The sequence below is a fragment of the Suricata suricatta genome, chromosome 10, assembly GCF_006229205.1.
Source record: "Suricata suricatta isolate VVHF042 chromosome 10, meerkat_22Aug2017_6uvM2_HiC, whole genome shotgun sequence".
Taxonomy (NCBI): domain Eukaryota; kingdom Metazoa; phylum Chordata; class Mammalia; order Carnivora; family Herpestidae; genus Suricata; species Suricata suricatta.
Genome location: NC_043709.1, coordinates 2,379,324 through 2,385,578, shown reverse-complemented (window position 1 = coordinate 2,385,578; position 6,255 = coordinate 2,379,324). Strand labels below are relative to the sequence as shown.

The 6,255-nt window shown below is 60.7% G+C and overlaps 2 long non-coding RNA genes across 2 annotated transcripts; both read right to left on the bottom strand.

The window, feature by feature from the left end:
• Positions 1-207: 207 nt before the first annotated feature.
• Positions 208-2,560, bottom strand: LOC115303457. Its single transcript, XR_003914068.1, has 4 exons — positions 2,497-2,560; positions 1,466-1,574; positions 925-1,021; positions 208-540 (listed from the first exon to the last, which is right to left on the bottom strand). It is a non-coding gene; the product is annotated as an uncharacterized LOC115303457 (long non-coding RNA).
• A 1,977-nt stretch (positions 2,561-4,537) lies between these two features.
• On the bottom strand, positions 4,538-5,479 carry LOC115305612. Its single transcript, XR_003914886.1, has 2 exons — positions 5,385-5,479; positions 4,538-4,765 (listed from the first exon to the last, which is right to left on the bottom strand). It is a non-coding gene; the product is annotated as an uncharacterized LOC115305612 (long non-coding RNA).
• Positions 5,480-6,255: the final 776 nt, after the last annotated feature.

Genomic DNA, 6,255 nt, shown 5'->3' with positions numbered 1-6,255 from the left:
CCCATGCTTTTCCGGGGCCCGAGTCTGAGGAGGAGATCAAAGGCGTCCTGGTTGGGCGGCTGTTGGTGGCACAGGACTCCCCGAAGCACTGGTCTCAGGCCACTCCCGGGACATTCCGCAGCATCCGCGGCCGGGCACCCTAGAGGGGCAGAGGGGGGCACCAGAGAGGGGTCGGCGGGGGGGGGGTCGACTCCGCAGATCCCGAGCCCCATGTGCGCAGCCCAGTTGTGTGTGCGCTCCGGGCTCCAGCAGGGGCACGTGCCCGTCTCCACGCTCAGACTTGGGGTGCCTCCGCTCGCACGTGCCCCTCGGAGTGGGCGCAGCCGGGGTGTCGGGGTTCTATTTGGTGTCTTCAATGCGCTCGGCCATCGGCTTAACGCAGCGGCGGTTTGCCAGCTCCCAGCTCTGCAGGGCGGAGGTTTGGCAAAGTCCTGCTGGGTTTCCCGCTCCGGCTCTCACAGGTGTGGGGGGCCGGCTCTTCTCCGGAGGCTCCGGGGGGAAGTCCCGCCCCCTTGCTGGCTGTGCGCCTGGGGGCCGGGCCTGGGGGTGGGGGGGGAGGGGCAGCTGTCAGAGGCCACCCGCACTTCTCACGGTGCACCACAACCAGATATGGCGCACGGGTCCTTCTCCAGCTCCCGAATCTCTTTGCTTTCCGCCCTCAGCCAGAGAAAGCGCTCTGCTCTTAAGGGCTCCCCTGGTTAGACCAGGCCCACCCAGTGAACTCTTTATCTCAAGGCCAGGGATGGCAGGTGACAGAAAGGCTCCCAGGAGTGATTCTGTATCATACTCAAGGTTCTGGGGGCACTTCTCTGGGGGCACATGTTATAAATTCTGCCTCCCACACCTTCAGTCCACATGCCTGTGCGCCTAGATGGGCAGGCCCTGTGCCGAGTGCCAGAGACACCACAGGAGAGAAACACTGACCTGCCGTCCTGTCTGTGCTCAGGGCTCACAGTCCAGATGGGAGGTGGGCAGACGAACGAAACCTTCTTCGAGCAAATGGGTTCTACATTCAAAGACGCTGAGATGAAGCCACAGAAGGAAATCATTAACCTGGGCTTGAGGGCAGATACTGGGCGGGGTCTTGAAGGAGGAACAGGAGTTCGCCTGTGCTCAGTCAGGAGAGAGGGCAGGCTTGTGCAGGCCCGCAGGAGGACCCCAGCCGGACTCTGGGGCGCAGGGTGCGGGCGGGGCAGGGGAAGTGCTCAGAGGTCGTGCTCAGGAGTGGGCCGCCTGGGGCCAGGCCAAGGGGGCGGGGAGCTGTGGGAGTTTCCACCATCCTCCACCTAACCAACACCGGAGCGAAGGGGCATCAGCGATCAGTGATCCTAAGACCCCAGTCCTTATCCAGAACCTCTATGGCAGGAAGGGGCTGTAGCTCCCCAGCCTTTGGTAGAACTGTGGCCATGAACTAGGCTGCCCGGCGCCCCCCAACGGTGTTCACAGCACAATCCCCAGAACTTACGGATCTCAGGTAAGGGAGTCAGGGGTCCTCAGACGGGAGATGGTCTTGGCTTATCCAGTGGTCCTGGGTCAGGACGGGGCCCCATCAGGCGGAGCAGAGGGTGACGGACCTGAGCAGAGAAGAGGGGAGGTGCTGAAGGCGCAGTGGGGAACGTGCAGGCCGGTGCCTTTGATGGTGGAGGAAGGGCATGTGAGCTGAGGCCAGGGGCACCCTCCCAGAGCTGGGAAGGCGAGGAGATGGGGTGTCTCCTAGAACCGTGGGAGGGGCCTCCCTCGCTTCCCCTGGAAGTGGGGAGGCAGGTGGCGCAGGAGCCAGAGGCCAGTGCGGAGCGGGGTGTGGCTGGGAGGGTGCCAGGGAGGGGGACCCATGTGGGCGGGTGGATAGGGCTGGTTGTGCGGGTGTGTTTGCATGCGTGCATGCGTGTGTGCACACTTCTGGCTTGGACACCTGTGTATTTGTTCAATAGTGCACCCACCCACCCAGCCACCCACCAGCTGTGGTGGGCCAGGCCCTGGGCTGCTGGGAGGCGAGGCGCTCCAAGATGCGCCCCGGGTGCCCGGCCCCGGTGCAAGCAGACATGTGCGGAGCCCCTTGGAGGCGGAGTGTGGAGCCACGGGGTTGGAGAGGGAGCGTCCACACCCGTATGCACCCGCGTTCCCCCGTGCCCAGTGGGGCTGGGCTAGGGGTGCTCCCTCTCCAGCGGCTCTGGTTTGGGTCTGAAGCACCTCCCGCCAGGTCCGCCAGCTCCTCCATATGGATGGATTAGGAGGTCTTTCTCTCAGCTGTGGCCCCAGTGCTCACATGGGGAAACTGAGGCTGAGGAAGGTGGCACAGGCCAGGCTGCGGGGGGGACGCGGGTCCCCAGGTTGGCCTGCCCGCCTGGTCCCCTCAGGCACCGCCCTCCATTCCCAAGGACCAGGACGCTGTCCCAGGAGCCCCCCTCTGGGGACCAGCTGCAAAAATGCAGCCCATCTTTCTGATCAAATTTTCCAATACCCAGGCACGAAAACAGCTTGATGCATTAAACGCACAGCAGCGAGGTGTTTCCGCCCTCGAGGGATGCTTAATGTCCCGCCATTACTCCTGCTATCTGTTTGGGCCAGGGGAGAGATGGCTTTATTTCCCCCATAACTCTCTGTGGCACAGTCCCATTGTTTACTTTGTGACACACACGGGCCGTCATCAGTCACCTGGGGAGAGGGCTGGGGTGCGGCTGGCTTGCAAAGGGGGTGGAAAGCCCTGGAATGTCCCCACGGCCATGGGCTGTGCTGTGCTTTTGGGCTGAGGGTCTGGGGGATTCCCTGCCCCCGTGGCCGTGCTGCCCAGCCCCCGTCTCCGTCCCCGAGCTCTGTGACAGAATCCCACAAAGCCCCTAGGGCCAGCCCAGAGCCGCAGCCCAAAGGCCACTGCCACCCTTGCCCCCGGAAAACAGATAACCGTTAATTTGCAATAGTCTAAAGTATGGTGAAGGCATTACTGCTAATTGGCAATAAGAAATGCTAAATGAAGCAAAGTTTCATATTAATGAGCCGTTTATCAATACTAAACGGCCGGCTGGCTCCTTCCATCACTTGATTGGCATTGGCTTTATTTATGTCACAGATGTTCTCCCGAATCGAGCTGGTCGGCCATTCTCCCTGTCTCTGCTGCCCTGAGCGCCCCGCCTCTCCGGCTTTGCTCAAGACCGCTGGGGCTCACAGCGTCCCCTGCTCGCCGGCACCGTCCCAACCCCAGGGGCTTCGCCGCGCTGGGTGCAGTCGGAGAAGCTCAGTGATTCTCTCCGGGTCCAGGAGCCCTGCCTCCATCTGCGTTTCTCCAGACCCCACGCAGGATTCGGGGTGTCCGGAAGGAGCCCCTGTTCTCACACTGAGTTCCTGGGAGGCCCGGGCCAGGCTTGCTGGTTCCCAGTGGGGGACGTCCCTAACCTCTGCGGTGACCTTGAGGCGGCTCCGGCGGTGCATCAGGTTCTGGGGACTTAAAGCAACAGACACGTCCTCTCCTGTCGTTCTGGACTCAGAAGTCCCAAACCAAGGGGTCTGCAGGGCTGTGCTACCCCCTGGGGGCCCAAGGGAGGGACCCCTCCTCCCCCTTCCAGCCTCCCTCGGCCCCAGGCGCTCCTGGGCTTGTGGCTCCATCACCCCACCCCTGCCTCCCTCATCGTGTAGCCTCTGCTCTTCCCCGGTGTGTCTTCTCCTCTTCTGTCTCTTGTAAGGACACTTATTGGATTTAGGGCTTATGTGCATAATCCCGGATGATCTTTTCTCTACATCCTTAACTTGATTACACCTGCAAAGGCCCTTTTCCAAGTAAGGTCGCACGTGCAGGTTCTGGGGAGCGGAGGCAGCCTCAAAGGCAGGGGGGTGCCCCAGGCCCCTTCCGGTATCCTGATGAACCCCTCCTCTGGACGGGGACAAGGGCCCTCCTCCTTTCTGCCCCAGTCTGACTGTGAAGCCTGAGCAGAGGTGATGTGTGTAGTGTTAACCTTAAAAATAAAACTGCCAGCTGTTTCAGCACAGAAGGTGGGTTTCGTTCGGAATAGCAGAGAATTGCAACCCGGGTGGGCAAGATACAGCAGAACCATGGCCAAGGCCACAGGACAGGGTCGGGGGCTCTTTCATGCAAGAAAGGGGCACTTGGGAAGGGCTGATGTAAACAGAAAGGCCATTGGAGTAAACTGGGAGCTGGAAGTGTAGTGGCTTCTCATTGGCTGAGCTGGGACAGTCTCTCACTGATTGGCTGGGCTGTTGCCGGGGGAGAAGGAAACCTTCCTCCCTCTTGCCGGTGCTGGGCCTGAGGGCTCCCGCTGCCTGTCTCCTGACTCCAATCTCAACGGGCTTGCTTTCTTTTTTCTTTTTTGTTTAGTGTTTCTTCTATTTAGTTTTGAGAGAGAGAGAGAGAGAGACCAAGCAAGCACGAGCGGGGGAGGGGCAGAGAGAAGGGAGACACAGGATCCGAAGCAGGCTCCAGGCTCTGAGCTGTCAGCACAGAGCCCAACACGGGGCTCGAACCCACTAACTGTGAGATCCTGACCTGAGCCGAAGTCAGACGTTTTAACCAACTGAGCCACCCAGGTCCCCTCAACGAGGTTTCTTTTTATTGATTTGCATGATGCCATGCGCCTTGCTTGGAGCCTGGTGTTCATGCGGCCGGTGTTCCATCGGTGCGAGGTGACTTCTGGGACAGTGGTGAGGTGTGGGTGACAATCTTATTATTGCAGGACCAAGGAGCCACCCGGGGCCCTCGGCATGATAGGCACAGGTGAACTGTCCTGCCTGAGCCTGCCCCGGGCCTGGACTGGAGCTGCGAGCATATAGAACAGTTGGCTTTGTGCTTTCTGGATTTGGGCCTGGAGTGTGCAGCGGTGTGCACCACAGGGTGGGAAGTGTGTGTGTGTGTGTGGCACCTGTGCACGTGTGTGTGTGTGTGTAGTGCGTATGTGCACAGGCGTGGTGTGTGTGTAGGTGTGTATATGTGCATGGGGTGTGTGTGCAGATGTTTACACGTGCATACTCGTGTATGTGGGGGGAGGGTGAGAACACATGTACGTATGTGCACATGTGTGGTGTGTATACCGTGATGCCTCCGTGTTGCCTTGGGCAGCAGGAAGGCGAACGGAGGGTCCGTCAGTGTGGGTGGAGGCTGGCGGGTCCCTGCACCACAGCCGCAGGCTGCCACAGGGGAGTCATGGGAGCAGGGGCCCAGGAGCCCCCAGGACCCTGGTGGCAGCGCCCTCTCGGGATGCAGGCACCAGGGTCGTCAGAAGCGGGCACTGAAGCCCAGGAAGGGATGGCCTGCCCGGGGCCCCAGGGGACTTGTGGCCGGGGTGGGGGGGCGGTCACTGTGTCGCACGCACAGCCCAGGGACTGGCCTCTCTGATACACTCACACACTGAGACTGAATATTTTATGGGAAATCTGACCTGGAGCCTCAAAGATCTGATGCCCGGCCTGGCAGGGGCCGGGGGCTGGGCGTGCTTGCTGCCTGTCTGGAGCAGCATTCTGGGTCGAAGCAGCTGGCGGGGTGGACAGAGGGTGTGCAGATCAGCAGCCGAAGCAAGCAAACTGCCATCTTGCTGTGGACAGAACAGCTGCTAGGCAGAAAGAGGAGAAATCTGGAGGTCTTCCTGGAGGAGGAGGCAGCAGAGCTGGACAGTGGAAGCTGCTTCGAGGCAGTGTGTGGGGCAGGAAGACAAAGGCGTGTGGGTGGGAGACGGGACCCGTTTGGAAAAGGGTTGGCACCGCAGAGCAGCGGGAGTCTGGCCGGTCTGGCCCCTCTGCCCTGGCTGGGCATGTGCGAGGTGGCCGCCCCCGGAAAGGTGGCTGTGTCTTGGCGAACAGGATGTGTGGACGGACATCAAGGTCAGAGGGAGCGAACCTATTTGACTGGTGGCCGCGTGCATCCATGGCAGAGCCCCGAGTACCCCTGGGTATTCTCCGTCTTGGACGTCGGCTGTGTGCTGGCATCGGGAGCTCCAGATCCACCGTCTTAATCGGGCGTGTTGTGTCTCTGCGCTGTAATTAACGGCGTTCTCGTTTTATTCCGCATATTAAAGAGATATTTTCCCCAGACCCGCAAAGACAGAGCTCAGTTCATGAAGAACTGTCCTCACAAAACCCCTGGTGAGGCTTCTGTGCTGTTTAGCAGAGAAGTCCATGGGGCAGAAGCTTGCCTTCCTTTTTCATGCAAAATACTACTAATCTCAGGGTGCCTCCAGAGTGTGGGGGACAGGGAGGGGTGGGGGTGGGGAAGGGGGACCCGCGTGCCACCCACCAGGAGGGGTTCGGCTTGCG